Source organism: Rhineura floridana, chromosome 3 (genome assembly GCF_030035675.1).
Source record: "Rhineura floridana isolate rRhiFlo1 chromosome 3, rRhiFlo1.hap2, whole genome shotgun sequence".
NCBI classification, from domain to species: domain Eukaryota; kingdom Metazoa; phylum Chordata; class Lepidosauria; order Squamata; family Rhineuridae; genus Rhineura; species Rhineura floridana.
In genome coordinates, this window is record NC_084482.1 from 147,211,413 (window position 1) to 147,230,951 (window position 19,539).

Genomic DNA, 19,539 nt, shown 5'->3' on the forward strand with positions numbered 1-19,539 from the left:
TGAGTCTAGTCTGAGTAGAACTTAATTGAATACAACTCTAGATACGTTGTCAGGCCTGCATATGCCCTCATACTGACTCTTGGGGTCAATACCTCCCCCAGGCGTGCTTCTCATTCTGCAATTTACCTACAGGGTAGTGCACTTTGCAGGTGCAAAGACACCGGTCTTGCAAGAATGCATAGAGGGGTGTAGCTAGTATGAGGACAAAGCATTGCAGTGATATAGAATGATTGGATAAGACTGTTGCTATGGCTATGAAGTATGTATATATATCTGTACCTGACCGCCATTTTAGGAGTTGAGTTGTGTACTTGGCTCCAGTAAAGCACTTTATTGGATAAATAACCTTAAAGCAGGCTTTGACTTTGTTATTAAGCCTCCTCCAAAAGAACCTAGTTGTAAATTCCATGACATTATAATAGTGACTAGAGGTGGGGAGTTCTATGCAGGGCCAACTGCAGGTTTCTGGGTGCCCTTGTGCATGGGGTATTAGTGGGCTCCTGTCCCCTTCCTTTCCTCCTCAAATTACACCCCTTCTCCCTCTTGGCCCTACCCCTTTAAAGTAAAACAAACTTGTCAGATAGGGCAACCCCTTGTCAAAGAAAAGTGTCAAGAGGGGGATCCAGGGGGGTTGGAATTGGTGCGCGCACCAGAGATTCTCCCAATGGTTCTGTTGGTGCGTCTTCTTCAGCAGGAGGACTGTCCGTGGGAACTGGCACAGTGTCAAGCACACTCCCTCCCCCAGTGTCCTCAAAAGTCTCAAATTCCTCTGGCTCTGCCCCTTGCTGCTCTAGCTGAGGGGGCTGAAGCTCCTCCAGCCCCCTTCCTTGATTCCCCTGAAAGACCTGGGGCTCGACACCCTGTTCAAAAACTCAGCTGGCTAAAGATTCAAATCAACAATTTCTAGAGATCCACAGGCTGCAGTGCAAATGTTCACCAACCAGAGTAGGTGCTGCAGGACCTCTGAGATCCAGACAAGTTTCTCCAGTGAAATGTAAGAGCTGTGGCGGATCCCATGAATGGCATGCCTGCCGTTTCAGAGGTGCACAGTGTCGGTATTGTTAAAAAGTTGGGCATATTGAGCGAGTATGCCAAGCCAAAGTGTAAGCAGCTGCCCCCAGCAGTGGAAAGGAAAACACCATCAAGGACACAAAGCAGTACCACACACACTGTACAGAAGTTTTCCACATACGAAAATGCAGAGGAGGTGATTAACCACCTCAAACCAGGGTTGCAGTACTCCACCAATGTGAGGAAGGTGAAGGTCACAGTCACCATCCAGGGCACTCTATGCACCATGGAAGTTGATTCAGGCTCAGGTTATACTATCATCTCATCAGAAACCTACCAGCATATATTTCCTTGTGGGTCCCCACAAATTGTCCCTTTCCACTCCAAACTTACTGATTACCAGGAAAATCAGGTTCCAATAAAGGGTGTCTGTGAAGTTCAGATGCATTAGAAGTGGTTCCGGTATCATCAATGACATATTGTACTGTTATCAAGACCTTACGCAGGCTTTTCACGACACATGGGTTGCCAAACACTATTGTCTCAGACAATGGGGCCCAGTTCACATCTGTGGAATTCTGCACATTCCTGGATAATGGACTGATTCGGCATGTCACTTAGCCTCTTTTCATCCAGCAACCAATGGCTAGGCCAACAGGATGGTCAGGACAACAAAAGATGCATTGAAATGGATCGTAGAAGGTGACTGGAACCAATGCCTTGCATGTTTTCTCCTGACACAACACATCACACCTTGTGCCACAACTGGAAGGAGCCCAGCTGAGCTATTAATGAACAGACAACTAATGAACCTGCTTGATCAGTTGCTTCTTGACTTGACTGAGGACCAGCCAAGGGAGTCCGTTGTAGTTCAAGAACCTGCACGGGTGCTCACCCCAGGTGACCCGGTGTATGTCAGGAACTACAGTGCTGGTGAAATGTGGATTCCTGCCACTGTGACCCAAGCCACGGGCCCATTGTCCTACAGGGCTCAAACACCAGATGGCCATGTGTTACGTGAACATGTGGACCAGATGAGGGGACGAAGCCCAGCTCCATCAGTTCTCTCTGAGGGTGCTGGAAATACTCAAGTGGGAAGAGAAAATGAGCCAGTGGCTGCTCCTGATGCCGGACAAGAGCAGTTGTGCCTGGACCCTGAAGTGGACCAGCATGGACCAGAGCCAAATGGGGAACTAGGGGATGCACTATCAGCTTCAATGCACCAGGGCTCATCCCAAGTATCTTCAGGACTATGAGAGCTAGGGGGTAGGGGGGTAGTGTACTGGCCCTCCAGGCTTGCCATATCAGGAACTGCTGAGTCAGCCCCAGGCTGTGGCAGTTTCAGTTCCAGGCCTGCCTTACAAGCAGCACCATGCTGTGGGCCTTGTTCTCTGTATATAATTAGTTATAGTAAAGTTCTAGTTATTGTTAGATCCTCTGTGTGGCCTCTTCCTTTATGATACTTTTCAGATGGGATCATTCCTTCTCACCTGATTAGAGAGCCTGGGTAAGGAACATTTACCCAGGCACCCTGGTATCCTACTGGGAGGAAGGGCAGGATATAAACAAACAAACAAACATTTAATCTAGCCTACTTGCTTCTGGCAAGAAAAGTTTAAATGCCCTCAGACTAGGCCAGTCATCAGAAGGCCATTGTAGGAAGAAAGCCTAGTGTTATGGAGATGTTAGATGGAAGCATTCAGGAGTAAAGGATACCCCTAAAGGCTGCAATTCTAAACACACTTACTAAGGGACAAATCCCATAGAACTCAACAGGACCTTCTTCTGAGTAGATATTGTTAGGACTGCGCTGTTGGTAAGGCTTGACTAGGAATCATGTGTAATGATATCAGTATCAAAGCAGGGTTGGCAACTCCCCACCTGGAATGCCCTCCCCCTACCTTTTAACATGGCTACTCCAAACTTCTTTACAGGCTTGATCCTTCATTGCAGAGAGAGGTTTGAGAAATGAGTAAGAGTTAAGAAGATTCTCTACTCTTTCCAGCCGACTCTGTGGGCAACTATAAACTCACTTTGACAGCCAGCCCAATTCCAGTGAGTGATGATTGACACACACATGGTGTGGTCTACCTTCACAGGCAGTAGTTTGGGAACAACAGCAACTGAAGCCACACCTCCCAGTATGTGAATTCTCTTTTACCACTATTGGGCAAGAAACAAATCATCATGCGAATAACAAGGTGCATCATCAGTGGATTTAAGGGGGTTGAGCTGAGCACATGGAGCCACTGTTGTTGCTTCTATAAATGTAAGGGAATAAGGTCAGAGGTAAATGAAATGCAAACAGAAAAAGAAAAAAAAAGAGTGATGATTTCCTAAATGCAATACCAAATGAACCACAACAAGATTCCTAGTTTAAGACAGAAAACTCAGCATCCCACAACCAGTCAGGGTTCCTAACCAAAACTAAAAAAAGCTTGGCAGCCATTCAGCCAAGGTCACATAAATCCCCATGCAGCACAACTTGACCCAGTGGCTGCAGTTAGTGCAGAATGCTGCGGCACGATTATTGACATGAGTGAGACCCTATCAGTGCACAATATCTCTGCTCTGAAATCTGCACTGGTTGCCAATTTCCTACCAGGCCAAGTTCAAGGTGTGTTTTCCATGTTATGGTACAACATAGTACTTGTTCTGCTCTTGTAAGAAATCAATCCTTTAGTATGGCACTACCTATGCTTTGGAACTCCCTGCCTATTGACATTAGGCAAGAGCCTTCATTATACTCATTTTGGCACCTGCTAAAAACATTCATTGTTTCAGCAAGCCTTGCCCGTCATGTAGGAGTTATTATGTTTTTTATCTGTTTTTAACTCATTGTTGGTTTTATTATTTTGAATGTTTTTATTACCTGTTTTTAACTGTTTTCACCAATAATTTTATTGTTTTAATTTGTTCTATCATCCACTTTGGGGATTTTTACAATAAAGCGGTATATAAATGTTGTAAGTAAACTACATAGAGATTAACGTGACTGACCTGGAGACCCAGAGAGGACCCCCCAAAAACCGAGTTCCTCGGCGAAAACCGGAGACCTGGCAATCCTATTTGTTGGGGTTATTTAGTTCCAAAGTGGCAATGGTAACTTCTCACAGAACTAACCTTTCACCTGGATCCTAAATGAATGCACTCCCACTCCTTTCCCTCCCATACCCAGAATTCTGCTCACAAATAAAAGAACTCTACAGAAAATTTGAGAAAAGATTATGAAATTCACACATTTTCTGAACCTATCAACTCTCAGTAGAGGCAGCCTACACACTTATTTTAACAATGAAATAGGAGGGAAAGGAGAAAACCTATTAAAAGAAAAATATATTCAACACACATTGATAAAAATCTCTTCAGCACTGTAAATTATTAAGCTGAAAATTGGGCAAAGACATTATGCAGTAGATTGCCTGTCTTCAAACTCCCTCTCTGGAAGACAGATGTCTCTAACATTCCATCTGGCAAGAGTATCCCTCAAATGATGTTTATTATCCTGGGATATCAGCAGTAAAACAGAACTCTGCAGTGGGCCAAAAGGGCATAAAGGAACTCCATCAATCTCAATTCTCTTTCATAAAAGAGGAAGGAAAACGTTAATCACACCATATCTCAAACCAACCCAAAACACTTACTGTGCAACCCTGTCTTGGGGACAAGTCTCCACTGGGCAGGTAGGGGCTTCCCATCTCTAGGATCATTTTGTTATATTGTTTCAATGTGTTTGATATATGTTTTTAATTGTATACTGGATGTTTTTATGCTGTAAACCGCCCAGAGAGCTTCGGCTATTGGGCGGTATAGAAATATAATAAATAAATAAATAAATCATGAAGAAAGGAATACTTTGATATATTGCAGCATTCCAATTATTTTGGCCAGAGAGTCCCACAGGTTCTGGAGATTTTCCTAGGATTGCTGAGGTGGTCTCTCTGTCTCTGAATTGGAGCCTGCAGGTCTTGCACTCATTGATCATTACAACCTGTGCTCATCTTAGTCACTGTGAGCTGAACCATTCACCCTAGCACCCTTGCCGTGCTCATCATCCTCATCTGGCTGTTGAGAGTCTCTATGCAGTTGAAGGTGCTCCTCACACCCCATCTGCCTCAGCCTGGCCTCCCACGTCAACCCTGTTTTGTCTGAGGGTCAATCAGAACTCAGAATGGCCTAGACCCTGGTCACCTAAGGAGGTGCCTAGAGCAGAAGTGATGCTGGTGCTTTTGAATGGGAGTGGGAGGGAAGCTCCCTATGTGTGGTGGCCACTCATGTCTGCCATCAAATTATCCAACAGGCAAACCCTATTAGGACACAATGCTGAATGATTTGTTGGTGGGCTGTTTCCATTCAAAAGTGTAGTTATCACACAGCCCATCAATGCACCTGCTCACTCAGGGGCCCCACTTGTGGGAGGCCAGGTGAGTGAATAGTAGTGCATAGCAGTTGGCATAGCAGGATTGGCCTCAGGTTGATCAGGGGCCCTTCTCAGTTCCTGGGTTCTCAGCCATTGCCCGATCTGGCCAACCACATAGGATCAGGCATGGTCCTATGATTGTCATATAAGATGCAAGGAATGGTATTAGGGATCTGACAAGCTGCAATAGAGGCCTAAACACACCAGCAGGATTATTGCATGCAAATGACACAGGTTTGACCACATGATGGAAAAAGGATAGTATATTTTAAGAAATGGGGAGATAACGAGAAAAAGAAAGGATAAAATGATATTATTTGTTCTGAGGGGAAGAGTAAGGAGAAAGGGGCAGGTTTCCTCAATTTTACTGCGGTCCAACTATTTAGGGTCACAATTGTATAGCAGAGCTCTGTGAGCAACTAAGCACCAACCCTGTGGATGAAAGCCATAGTCTGTTTTCAATATGTGCATACTATGACCAGTTATTGTGCTTCATTCAAGATTTCACTAATATAACAAATATCCTGATGTAAAACTATATTTCCAATAGCAGCCTGGGTTCACAGATTCCTTCTAATACAGTTCCAAAAACAGGGAAGTATTCTTTGCTTCTGCTCCTTAAAGTTCCTGGCTAACCCAAGGAAAATAAGGAACATGAAAACAGGCAACGGATGAGGGTAGAAGAAGCAAAGAGGGGAGACTAGGTGAAGCTGAAGTACACATGTTTAGAAGAAACTGGCTTGGAACTATCTCAATGCGGTGAGACCCTGAGGACTGAGATTTATGGACCTGGGTTCCTGAGGAAAAGGAACTCCTGAAACAAAAGAAGGAGGAGGCAGGATGAAAGTGACACTGTAAAACAACAGGTGTAATGCAATGGGACTTGGGAATAAAGAGATGACATGGGTTGAACTAGAGCCACATTTTATTTTTAACATCTGAAGGGCAAAATGAGAACTGCAGGAAGCTAACCTAACCACCAACTTTGGAAAAGCCAGAACCCTGCCCATTCCAAGGGCCAAACAAGGCAAAGCCCCAATGCCTGGTCCGACCTTACAATGAGCAGGGAGGCCTTCCTGCCCGCATCCCAGATCCCCACAAGGTATGGTAGGTTAGCCTCAAAAACATTCCAATGCAGGCTAAGGGCCCTACAACTCAGAGCAGCTGGCTTCCGGAAACACTCTTCATCTTCAGTGGTACTTAAGGGTGTTCACCTGTTCCCATACCTAACATTAACTTTTCATACACCTTCCTGCCAAACAATGGGACCAAACTGAGCCATTTAACTGCACCCACCCCTAGTCCCTTACTACTTGCAGCATCCAGTACAGAGTAGGTGAAATCTGCCCAATTCAGCCAATTGTGGGCATGCAAAAAATTCCCACTCAGCCCCGAAGCAACTGGAAATGCTGCACTGGAACTGACAGTGAGCTGGGTGGTGGAGAAAAGGCCTAAGAGGCCTGTATGGGTGTGGTGCACACCTAAAAACCCTGCATCCATGCCCCCTATGCAGACATCGATATGAAATGCACACCTGGTGTGGTGATGTCCCGTCTCCCTCCCTGGCTGATCACAATGGTGCTCCCAGCCACAGCCTTGCACAGCTGGAAGAGGTGGATTTTGTTGAGTTTCTGCAAGTACAACAATAGAATTTTCCTGCCAACTAATTGGGCAGCCTTAGGGGGCGAAGGTGAGGCACAAAAGCCAATCAGAACAAAGTTGTCTGAATTTCATACTTGCAATGATATGCACTGATCGCACAGTCACCCATTCAATTAAGCAAAAGGAATCACAATGTTCCAGACATGCATAGCTTACCAGGTGAACCAAGATTCTCTGTAACAGGTACTAGATACTATTTACTCTGGATATTAATTAGGGTAGTGTCTTATGGAGCATCTTCTAATTCTACCGACTTGATAGGGGAAACTGTCTGGAAATGCCTGTGGGCATATGTTCTAGATTCCTTTAATACACATTTAAGAGAAATAGGGCATGTGAATGGACGTGATTCTGTGTGAGAACATGCACGTATGTTCAACAGAAAAAGTTCACAGTCTAAACAATGTCAAAAGAAATACCTTTAACAAATACAGAGAAGAATGGGGAAATTATATATTCAACTAAAAACACTTAATCAAGATTAGCAGTGAACAGAAATATACTAAAAACAGATTTAATAACCCTAAACTTCCAGCTTGCAGAAAAGTTCAAGATGGAACTAATAAAATACACACAAAAAATGTTTTTAACTGCACTTTTTAAAATCTGTGTAGAATTAAACACTAACAAATGCTCTCTTTTGATTGCTTTTGCAGTTTAACCCTTTTAAAGAGTCTCCTAGAAACCTCCAGAGCTTGGAAAAGTTACTTTTTTGAACTACAACTCCCATCAGCCCAATCCAGTGGCCATGCTGGCTGGGGCTGATGGGAGTTGTAGTTCAAAAAAGTAACTTTTCCAAGCTCTGCCTTTAACAAAAGTATATTGCTTTGCCACCTCACTATCCATTTAAAAGGGAATAATGTAAACACTTCTGTTCCACTCCCCCACTTACATTAGTCAGCAAACAATATTCTAAGCTTTATTAATAGGAACTGTCCATGACTGATACCAAAGGCAAATGGGGTGATATAAAATTAAGATTTCATATGTTAACAAGTTTGAAAGCAAGAGTATCCCATGCTATAATTATTACAGTCAGGATTATGGAATGCATTTGTGTAATATACAAAAATTAATTAAACACTGTAATTACAAGCATTTGGACTAAGGATATACATCCTGCTTTTCATGATCCAATCATAACTGAATAGAAAAGAAACTGCGTAATCAATTTGTCTCTTTAATTGTTGTTTTCTTTCCCTTCTGACCCTGACTATTCAACTTTAGGTTCGGTAGGAGGTGATATCAGAGAAACAGTGATGAGAGATCCTCTTTGAAACAGATTCTTTCTTTCACCCCCAAATGGGAAAAAAATGCTGTGATAAAACACACTATTAATCCACTATATTTGCACATGTACCTTTAAGGAAATAAACAAAGAAAGGAACATTAAACATTTAAAATGTTTCACACACATACCATACCTGAATTAATACCCAGCATTTATAATTTGTGTTAAAGGCTAACACAAAATAATTTCACAGACAGGAACGGCAATGATAAGTTTATGTGCTGTAGCAGACAGAAGAATTTGGCCAATACGAACTATGGAAGCCTCTTCAAACAGGAAAGCCATATAGTGTTCACACCTGAACCCTCTTCACATTTTTCCTTCATGCATTCAGTGAATTCAGGGCATGGCACTTAACAGGTCTACCCTTTGACCTTTGCACATGTAACATATGGTGTGGAAGGGCCTTGTGAAATGGGCTTTGCAAACATTAAGCACTATATGCACAGAGGTGGGGAGGGCAGAAAAAGCAGGCACAATCCTACTCCCACCATGCATTCAGTTACCATGTAGAGCAGAGGTGGGGAACCTGTGGCCCTCCAGATGTTGTTGGAGTCTAATTTCCAACCACCCCAGGTCAGCATGACTAATGGTCACGTATGATGGGAACTGTAGTCCAGCAACATCTGGAGGTCCATAGGTTCTCCATCCCTGTTATAGAGGAACATCTGAAGAGGGCTCTGGACTCTGTAAAGTATCCAAGGATGGTTTTGTTCAACAGCCAAAGAAATGTGTTTCTATGTAGCCTTACTATTTTTATTTATTTATTTATTGCACTTGTATACCGCCCCATAGCCAAAGCTCTCTGGGTGGTTTACAGCAATCAAAAACATTAAAACAAATATACAATTTAAAACACAATTTAAAAATGTAAAACAATATAAAAACAATTTAAAACACATGCTAAAATGCCTGGGAGAAGAGGAAAGTCTTGACCTGGCACCGAAAAGATAACAGTGATGGCGCCAGGTGCACCTCGTCAGACAGATCATTCCATAATTTGGGGGCCACCACTGGGAAGGCCCTCTCCCTTGTTGCCACCCTCTGAGCTGCCCTTGGAGTAGGCACCCGGAGGAGGGCCTCTGATGTGGAGTGGAGTGTACAAGTGGGTTCGTGTTGGGAGAGGCGTTCCATCAGGTATTGTGGTCCCAAGCCGTGTAAGGCTTTATAGGTCAAAACCAGCACCTTGAATTGAGCTCGGAAACATACAGGCAGCCAATGCAAGCGGGCCAGAATCGGTTTTATATGTTCGGACTGTCTGGTCCCTGTTACCAATCTGACTGCTGCATTTTGCACAAGCTGCAGTTTCTGAACCATCTTCAAAGGCAGCCCCACGTAGAGTGCATTGCAGTAATCTAATTTGGAGGTTACCAGAGCATGGACAACTGAAGCCAGGTTATCCCTGTCCAGATAGGGACGTAGTTGGGCCACCAACTGAAGTTGGTAGAAGGCACTCCGTGCCACCGAGGCTACCTGAGCCTCAAGTGACAGAGATGGTTCTAGGAGAACCCCCAAGCTACGAACCTGCTCCTTCAAGGAGAGTGCAACCCCATCCAGAACAGGTTGGACATCCACCATCCGGTCAGAAGAACCACCCACTAGCAGCATCTCAGTCTTGTCTGGATTGAGCCTCAGTTTATTAGCCCTCATCCAGTCCATTGTTGCAGCCAGGCACTGGTTCAGCACATTGACAGCCTCACCTGAAGAAGATGAAAAGGAGAAATAGAGCTGTGTGTCATCAGCATACTGATGGCAACGCACTCCAAAGCTCTGGATGACCGCACCCAACAGTTTCATGTAGATGTTGAACAGCATGGGGGACAGAACTGACCCCTGTGGAACCCCATACTGGAGAGTCCAGGGTGCCGAGCAATGTTCCCCAAGCACCACCTTCTGGAGGCGACCTGCCAAGTAGGAGTGGAACCACCGCAATGCAGTACCTCCCACTCCTAACTCAGCTAGTCTCCCCAGAAGGATACCATGGTCGATGGTATCGAAAGCCACTGAGAGATCAAGGAGAATCAACAGAGTCACAGTCCCCCTGTCTCTCTTACTATGGGTTTGACATATTAATGACATCAGAGCCAGTTCTAAAGGGCGGCCAGGTTGGGCACTGGCCCAAGGGCCCCGGAGCTACAGGAGCCCCTGAGGGGCCTCTGCTCCCCTTCTGCGATCTGCCCCCCCAATGCCCCCCACTTACCCGTCAGCCAGCTTTTTAGCATTGCCCTTAATGGAGATGGCGGCTGCAGCTTCCCTAAGGTACTGAAACCGCTGCCGCCATCTTAGTTGATGGCAGAGATGCACGCACGTAGCACGCACGTGTGCCATCAATAAAAACAGTGGCGGAGGCTTCATTCCCCTTAGGGAAACTGCGGCCGCCATCTTCATTAAGGGCAATGGTAAAGACTAGACAGGTAGGGAGGCCGTGGGGGGCTGTGCGCGTGTGCATATGCGCACGTGCACACACACACCCACACACCAGGAGGCAGGGCAAGCTGATGCCCAAGGGCCCCCGCATGCCTGGAGCCGACCCTGAATGACATAAGCAAGATTCTTTCAGTCAATTTCAGATATTACATTGAGACACAGGGATAGAGCTATGCATGACTCAAGCTGTTTAGGTCTTTATGTCTTAAAAGTTGCATTCTGAATAAGGTAACAGGAAGCTACTGAAGTAATGTGTCCTTGGACCCTTAACCATATCAGAAGGCTCGTCCTGTGTTTTCTGCTGTTTCTGACCAGCCCTCAAGGGTAGTCCCATGTAGATGACAATGTTATGAAAGCATGAGTAACAGTTGATAGATCCAAGTTAGTGTCATCTTCTCAACAGTTGGACATGGTGAAAAGTGTTCCCGGACAACATAAAATCATCATGCACCATATTCAGGGCCAAAGCCAGGCATGCTTGGGCCCTTGGGCACCAGCCTGCTCTGGGACCTGGAACCTACACGCACGCATGCACACCCCACCTACCTACCTACCTACCAAGCAGGCAGGGGGGCAAGTGAGCAAGGAGGGCGGAAGGGTGAGCGAGCGGGCAGGTGGGGGGAGGGTGAGCGAGCAGATGAGTCAGTGAGTGAGTGGGAGGGCAAGCAGGCAAGTGAGTGAGCAGGCGGGCAAGCGAGCAAGCGAGTGGCTGGGCAGGTGGGCGAGCAAGAGGGTGAGTGAGTGAGCAAGCGAGGGACCCTGCCACAGATCGCAGAAGGGGAGCACTACTCCCAACCCTAATGAGGGGCCCTTCAGGGGGCCCTGTGGACTGCAGAGCCCGCGGCCAGGGCCCAACCTAGCCACCCTTTGGCATTGGCCCTGACCATATTTATAGCAGAAGACCAAAGGCAATGGTAAACCAGCTCTGAATACCACTTCCAAGAAAACCCTATTCATAGGGTCGCCATAAGTCAGAATCGACTTGAAGGCAGTCCATTTCCATTTTTCACTATACCATGTAGAGGTCATGGGTTCAGAAGAGGCTACAGAAATGAGACAGATAAGTAATAGAAATATTGTTGACAATCAACTAAAATGAACAGAGCACATATCTGCATATAAACCTTACTCAAAAGAAGCTAGGAACAGATGAAAGAGAGTAGAATAGTCTAAAGTATCTGGAATTGGCTAGTGATAGTAAACTCATGTCATCTTGATTTGAAATTGAATATCCAGTAGCTGTTCAAAGATACTTCTTTTTACCTTGGCCCCAATCTCAATTGAGGCCTCCTTGCACTCTCAGTCATATCATCCAGAGCTTGAAGGGGCCAAGAGAGCTCAGAAATAAGGAACTTTTTACCACAAGATGGTCTAAATATGTGTTTCCCTGGCAGGAAAAAAATACCATATATGAACACAGACTTAGTGGGTGTGACCAATGTCTTCAACAATTTGTTGTTGTTGTTGTTATATGCCTTCAAGTTGATTACAACTTACGGTGACTGTATGAATCTTTTTTGGATATATTCACAGGGTTTTCATGGTAAGAAGTATTCAGAGGCAGTTTACCATTGCCTTCCTCTAAGCCTACGGCACCTGGTATTCCCAAACAGTCTCCCATCCAACTACTAACCAGGCCTGACCCTGCTTAACTTTCAAGATCAGATGAGATTGGGTATGTTCAGGGTAGTATGGCCGTAGACGTCTGCAACAAGCAAGGAACAAACTAGATATAATGTTAACTGCATGAATGCAAATAATGTGCCCACTTTTAAAAACATAAATAGCAGCTGGGGGTGGCACATAAAAAAGGAATTAACCATTTCCTCCCACACCATGATCCCTATGAAAATATAATGGAAATGGAAATGGACTGCCTTCAAGTTGATCCCGACTTAAGGTGACCCTATGAATAGGGTTTTCATGGTAAGCGGTATTCAGAGTGGGTTTACCATTGCCTTCCTCTGATGCTGAGAGGCAGTGACGGGCCCAACGTCACGCAGTGAGGTTCATGGCTGTGCAAAGTTCTAATCTGCCTTAGGAGGGAAGCTTCTGTTATTTAGGAAAATAGGAAGCTGCTACATACTGAGTCAGACAATTGGTCCTTCTAGTTCAGTACTGTCTACACTGATAGGCAGCAGTTTTCCAGGGTTTCATGCAGGAGCGTCTCTCAGCCATACCCAGACATGCCAGGGATTGGACCTGAGACCCTGTGCATGCAAAGCAGATGCTCTACCACTGAGCTGTGGCCCTTCCCCAATTGGTTGGTGCCAATGAACACTTCTGTTCAGGACCTAATAGCACTTTTAGGATTGGGGGATTTTTTAATCAGGACCACAACATTCACTGAGCCATGAACAAGAACATACACATCCTTGCATATTTTGCTTGCAGATAGAAAAGCAGCTGGTGGAGGATGAGATTTGATCAGAAAAATGACCCAAGGGGAAAGGCGGAAGCACCTCTCTTTCACTTGGCAGCCTTCTATTCAAGACTGTAGATTCTCACAAATGCTTTCCATCAAACCACTGTGTTACCACCACCCATGCTCACACCACACTGAGCTGCCACACCAATCACTGCTGCATACAACTCTGTCATGTATAATTTGGCCTCAGATAATTTTAAAAGTAGTACCAGAACATGAATGGACTGAGAAATGTTTTGTCAGTCACTCAACTGACAGGTATACAAGTGATAAATTTGCAGATTCTGCCTCCTGTGGAAACCATGTTTTCTTGAAAGGGGGAGGTGTCGGATATTTCATTTTCAGAAGCAGTGTTAACATCCCTTTGATGAAGACTATTTTATTTATTTATTCATTAGATTTATATCCTGCCCTTCCATTATAGAAGACTATAATTTAAAATTGCTGTATTCTGCTTTAGGTACTTACAACCCAATTTTTTCATCATTCTGTATGACAACTCTAATTGTGAAGTTGGTTAATTTTTGCACTTAACTATATTGCAAACACATTACATAAAGTTTTTTTTAAAACTTTTATTTATTTAAAACTTCAGAACTACACCTTTCCCTGTGTGAATAGCTATTTTCAGCTTTTGTGCAGAGATGTAAAATAACTGCCTCAATGTATAGAATGCGAAAGAAACATTGAACAGGGTTAGAAAAACTGAGGGTGAATCCAGTTATGTAAAAATACATAGGTTTTGTTTGTGTGGAACATGGCTCTGCCCAAAGTCCAGCTAAGCCAAACAAGATGAACCAAAACTGTAGGTAATCTGTCATTGTCAGACAACTTGTCTTTCACCATTGCTTTTTGTGTTTATAAAGGACAAAGATAAAAGGTGTTTGTAGAAAGCATGGTTTGATCCCTTGAGCACAGTTTTCAACCCATTTTTAAGCTCCCCAAAATCATAAGCCTTGTGGGGAAAATTATTATTGTTTTTCTAACTGAGATTTCACAAATAATTCAGAATCAAAGCATCAGGATCTTGTAAAATAACAAAGATATCCTTGTAGAATGGAAGCCTAATATCAATTTTCCATAAAAGCATGTGGTTATATATTTATCAGGATTATCCTTTTGGATACATCATATATTGACTCCCCTTGTCAAGAAACAGAAGTACTTTAAGATGAGAATTTCAGCCTGACAGACCACAATGAAAGAAAACCAAGGACTATATAGATGAGGCTAATAGGTAAGTTATCTCCACGCCCTTCCTTTAACCCCAGAATAGTTGGATGAGTGGACAAGTGGACACATATCTCTGCATTTTGAAAAGAGCATGAGAGACCAAGCATGAACACTGGTGGAAGGCCAGAAAAAACAGTAATTATGTATGCATGTGATCAGTTTTTCTGGATGTGGAGCATATATAGGGTTGCCAGGTCAGAAGCATTCCAAACCCTGAGATTTCAGGGACAGGTCCTAGTGATGTCATAGGGTGGGCCCTAGTGATGTCATTAAGCATGATACATTAAGCAAGTTGCTTAGAACATACCACTCAAACAAAAAAATTCTTTGATCGGAAATTAAGATAGAAATCTTAGCTAAATGAGGGTGTTCCCAGGTCCAGCTGAAGTGACAGGATCATTCCTTCTCACCTGCTTAGGGAGCCTGGGTAGGGAACATTTAATTTAGCCTACTTGCTTCTGGCAAGAAAGGTTTTAGTGCCCTCAGGCCAGGCCAGTCACCAGAAGGCCATTGTAGGAAGAAGGGAGCCTAGTGTTGTGGGGATGTTAGATGGGAGCACTCAGGAGTAAAGGTGGATGCCCCTGAAGGCTGCAATTCTAAACACACGTACTAAGGGACTAAGCCCCATAGAACTCAACAGGATTTACTTCTGAGTAGATATGGTTAGGATTGTGTTGTTGGTAAGATTTGATTAGGGATCCTCTGCAAAGATATCAATATTAAAGCAGAGTTGGCAACCCCCTGGCTGGAATGCCCTCCCCCAGCCTTTTAACATGGCTGCTCCAAACTTCTTTCTTTCTTTAAAATATTTCTATCCTGCCCTTCTACCCTATAATATGGCACTCAGGGTGGCTTACAAAAATAAAATCAAACACGTACATAATAAAATTGTAAACAGTAAAATCACAAAAACATTAAAATAAATTAAAATACATAAGATACAATTAAAATACTATACACACACGAACACACATATACATATATATAGGGAGTGGTACTAAAGGGACTACAAAGGTAAAATTTGACGTAGAAGGCCTAAATTCAACAGGCTTGACCCTTCACTGGAAAGAGAGGTTTGAAAAGATTATCTGACCTTTCTTGCCTACCAGGTGGGCTGCTATGAATTCACACTGACAGCCAACCCAATTCCAGTGAGTAGTAATTGACAGAGAGAAAACATGGTTTGATCTACCTTCACATTCTGTAGTTTTGGGACAACAGAAATTGAAGCCACACTTCCCAGTGTGAGAATTCTCTTTTACCACTTTTGGGCAAGAAACAAACTGTCATGTAAACAATAAGATGCACCATCAGTGGGTTTGAGCTGAGCACATGGAACCACTGTTGTTGCTTCTATGGATGTAAGGGAGTCAGGTCATTGGTAAATGAAATGCAAATAGAAAAAGTCAGTGATGATTTCCTAAATGCAATACCATACACCCACAACAAGATTCCTATGAGTAAAATAGAAAACTCTGCATTCCACAACCAGTCAGGGTTCCTAACCAAAAAACATTAAAAATCCTGACAACCAGTCAGCCAAGGTCACAGAAATCCCCATGCAGCACAACCTGACCCAAGCAGAGAGTAGGAATAAACAGACAGTTCTCCCAATGGAGGGCTGTAGAAAGTGGAGTCCCTCAAGGATCGGTATTGGGACCTGTACTTTTCAACTTGTTCATTAATGACCTAGAATTAGGAGTGAGCAGTGAAGTGGCCAAGTTTGCTGACGACACTAAATTGTTCAGGGTTGTTAAAACAAAAAGGGATTGCGAAGAGCTTCAAAAAGACCTCTCCAAACTGAGTGAATGGGCGGAAAAATGGCAAATGCAATTCAATATAAACAAGTGTAAAATTATGCATATTGGAGCAAAAAATCTTAATTTCACATATACGCTCATGGGGTCTGAACTGGCGGTGACCGACCAGAAGAGAGACCTCGGGGTTGTAGTGGACAGCACGATGAAAATGTTGACCCAGTGTGCGGCAGCTGTGAAAAAGGCAAATTCCATGCTAGCAATAATTAGGAAAGGTATTGAAAATAAAACAGCCGATATCATAATGCCGTTGTATAAATCTATGGTGCGGCCGCATTTGGAATACTGTGTACAGTTCTGGTCGCCTCATCTCAAAAAGGATATTCTAGAGTTGGAAAAGGTTCAGAAGAGGGCAACCAGAATGATCAAGGGGATGGAGCGACTCCCTTACGAGGAAAGGTTGCAGCATTTGGGGTTTTTTAGTTTAGAGAAAAGGCGGGTCAGAGGAGACATGATAGAAGTGTATAAAATTATGCATGGCATTGAGAAAGTGGATAGAGAAAAGTTCTTCTCCCTCTCTCATAATACTAGAACTCGTGGACATTCAAAGAAGCTGAAGGTTGGAAGATTCAGGACAGACAAAAGGAAGTACTTCTTTACTCAGCGCATAGTTAAACTATGGAATTTGCTCCCACAAGATGCAGTAATGGCCACCAGCTTGGATGGCTTTAAAAGAAGATTAGACAAATTCATGGAGGACAGGGCTATCAATGGCTACTAGCCACCCTAGTCAGAGGCAGCATGCTTCTGAAAACCAGTTGCCGGAAGCCTCAGGAGGGGAGAGTGTTCTTGCACTCAGGTCCTGCTTGCGGGCTTCCCCCAGGCACCTGGTTGGCCACTGTGAGAACAGGATGCTGGACTAGATGGGCCACTGGCCTGATCCAGCAGGCTCTTCTTATGTTCTTATGTTCTTATGATTGCTGACATGAGTAAGACCCTGTCAGCACATAACACCCCTGCTCTGATATCTGCACTGGTTGTTGCTTTGCCACCAGGCCAAGTTCAAGGTGTGCTTTTCATGTTACAGGTGCCAAATAGTATTTGTTCTGCTCTTGTAAGAGATCAACTCTTTAATGTGGCATAGAATCATAGAATAGTAGAATTGGAAGGGGCCTATAAGGCCACCAAGTCCAACCCCTTGCACAATGCAGGAATCCAAATCAAAGCATTCCCGACAGATGGCTGTCCAGCTTCCTCTTAAATGCCTCCAGTGTCGGAGAGCCCACTACCTCTCTAGGTTCCATTGTCGTATGGCTCTAACAGTTAGGAAGTTTTCCTGATGTAATGTCGAAATCTCGCTTCCTGCAATTTGAGCCCATTAGCAGCACCTACACTTTGGAACTCTCTGCCTATTGAGATTAGGCAGGTGCCTTCATTGTATTCTTTTAAGGACTTGCTAAAAACATTTATTGTTCAGGCAAGCCTACCCAGGCACATAGAAGCTATTGTGTTTTTTATATGTTTTTAACTCATTGTTGGTTTTATTATTTTGAATGTTTTTAAATACCTGTGTTTAACTGTTTTTGCCAATAATTTTATTGTTTTAATTCCTTCTGTAAACCACTGAGGGGTTTTTTTTGCAATAAAGGGGTATATAAATGTTGTAAGTAAAATATATAAATAAATTTCAGAGTCACTGTGGCCCTTGGGTCTCTTTCCTCTTTTAGGAACAAAGGACTTATATGGACTCAGACCATTTGGTACCATCTAGCTTGGTACTGATGACAGGGACTACCATTGGCTCTCCAGGATTCCAGGCAATAGTCTTTTCCAGAGAGTGAATTGTGGACCTTTGTGTGCAAAATATGTGCCCTACCATTGAGCTGCAGCCCTTGCCCTGTTTAAAAATGTATCTTTTAAAATTCTTCTTTTCAGTTCATTAATGAATGCACAGCATACCCAGGGCAGATTCACACCATGCATTTAAAGCACATTCAGCATGCATTTGAAGCACATGAATCCCACCACAGAATCATGGGAACTGTCATTTGTTAAAGGTGGTGAGAACTATAACTGTGAGTTGGAAACTACACTTCCCAGGATTCTTTGGGGGAAGTGATGCGAATTGGATGTGCTTTAAATCTATTATGTGGATCTGTATTACTTCATAAATTTTGCCTGCATATAAATCATTTTAATTATTTTTTAAAATGGAAATTAGCTAAAAAGTTTACTTGGTGACCATGGGCAACTCATCATCTCTCAGCCTATCTGCCCCTCAGGATGAAAACAACGGAGGAGAACCATGACCACCCCAAGGAAGAAGGGCGCACTTAAAATGTAGAGGAAATAATAATGTACAACCATAGTGTGAAATCAGATACATATTGAGACATAGTATGAAGAATATTTATATAAGAAATCACAGGTTGTGTAAATATATTTAAAGTGAAATCCTATGCCTGTTTACTCAGAAGCAAGTCCCAATATATTCAGTGGGACTTACTCAAACAGGGAAGCGTGCACAGAACTGCAACTTCAAGTGAAAAGGAACTTCACTCACCGAACCCAAAATTTAGAATCATGCCACTTTAAGCTGTTTTGGAATTATTTTATACTTGTTTTACGGTTATTGGATTTAAATGGATTTATTTCTTGTTGTGAGCTGCCTTGGTTTCCAACCCTACTTCACAGGGTTGTTGGAAAGATTCCATATACATACACACACTGGAGATGTAAAAATACATACCCCATGTAATAGTTTTTTCTCTTTTTTTTTTCAATAATTTTTATTCAGATTTTCATAAAACATACAAGACAAAATCATAAAACATTCAAAGACAAAAAACAAAATCAAAAATAGTTAAACAAAAAGAAAAAAAGAAAAAAAAAAACAAAAATAAAAAATAAAGAGTAAAATATTGACTTCCCATTTGTCAAAGATCAAATCAGTTATAAGTCTATAATATATAACAATCCTGTCTCTTAAGTCATATTATAAAATCACTTTCCTCCAGTAGTTATCTTACTTAATCATCAAATCTCATAAACATTACTTTATTCTTTCCACAAAAAGTCAAAGAGAGGTTTCAATTCTTTAAGAAATATATCTATCAATTTTTTTTTCCAGATAAGCATATCGATTAATCCATCTCATTACTAATTATGATAATCTTATTGTCATAACCATAGTCAAAATAAACATTTCAATTAATCCATCACATCAGAATCTGTTAGGTTCAATAATTTCAGTAGCCATTGTTCTATTATCTCTATTAGTTCCATTTTCCATCTTCCATCTTCAGTAGTC

General features: G+C 43.0%; 1 protein-coding gene and 1 non-coding gene across 4 annotated transcripts in view; both read right to left on the reverse strand.

Moving 5' to 3' along the window:
- Positions 1 to 19,539, reverse strand: part of ERC2 (ELKS/RAB6-interacting/CAST family member 2) — an 872,358-nt gene that overhangs the window by 84,581 nt on the left and 768,238 nt on the right. The gene's annotated exons all lie outside the window — the stretch shown is intronic.
- Positions 12,396 to 12,514, reverse strand: LOC133382516 (5S ribosomal RNA). Its single transcript, XR_009761978.1, has one exon. It is a non-coding gene; the product is annotated as a 5S ribosomal RNA (ribosomal RNA).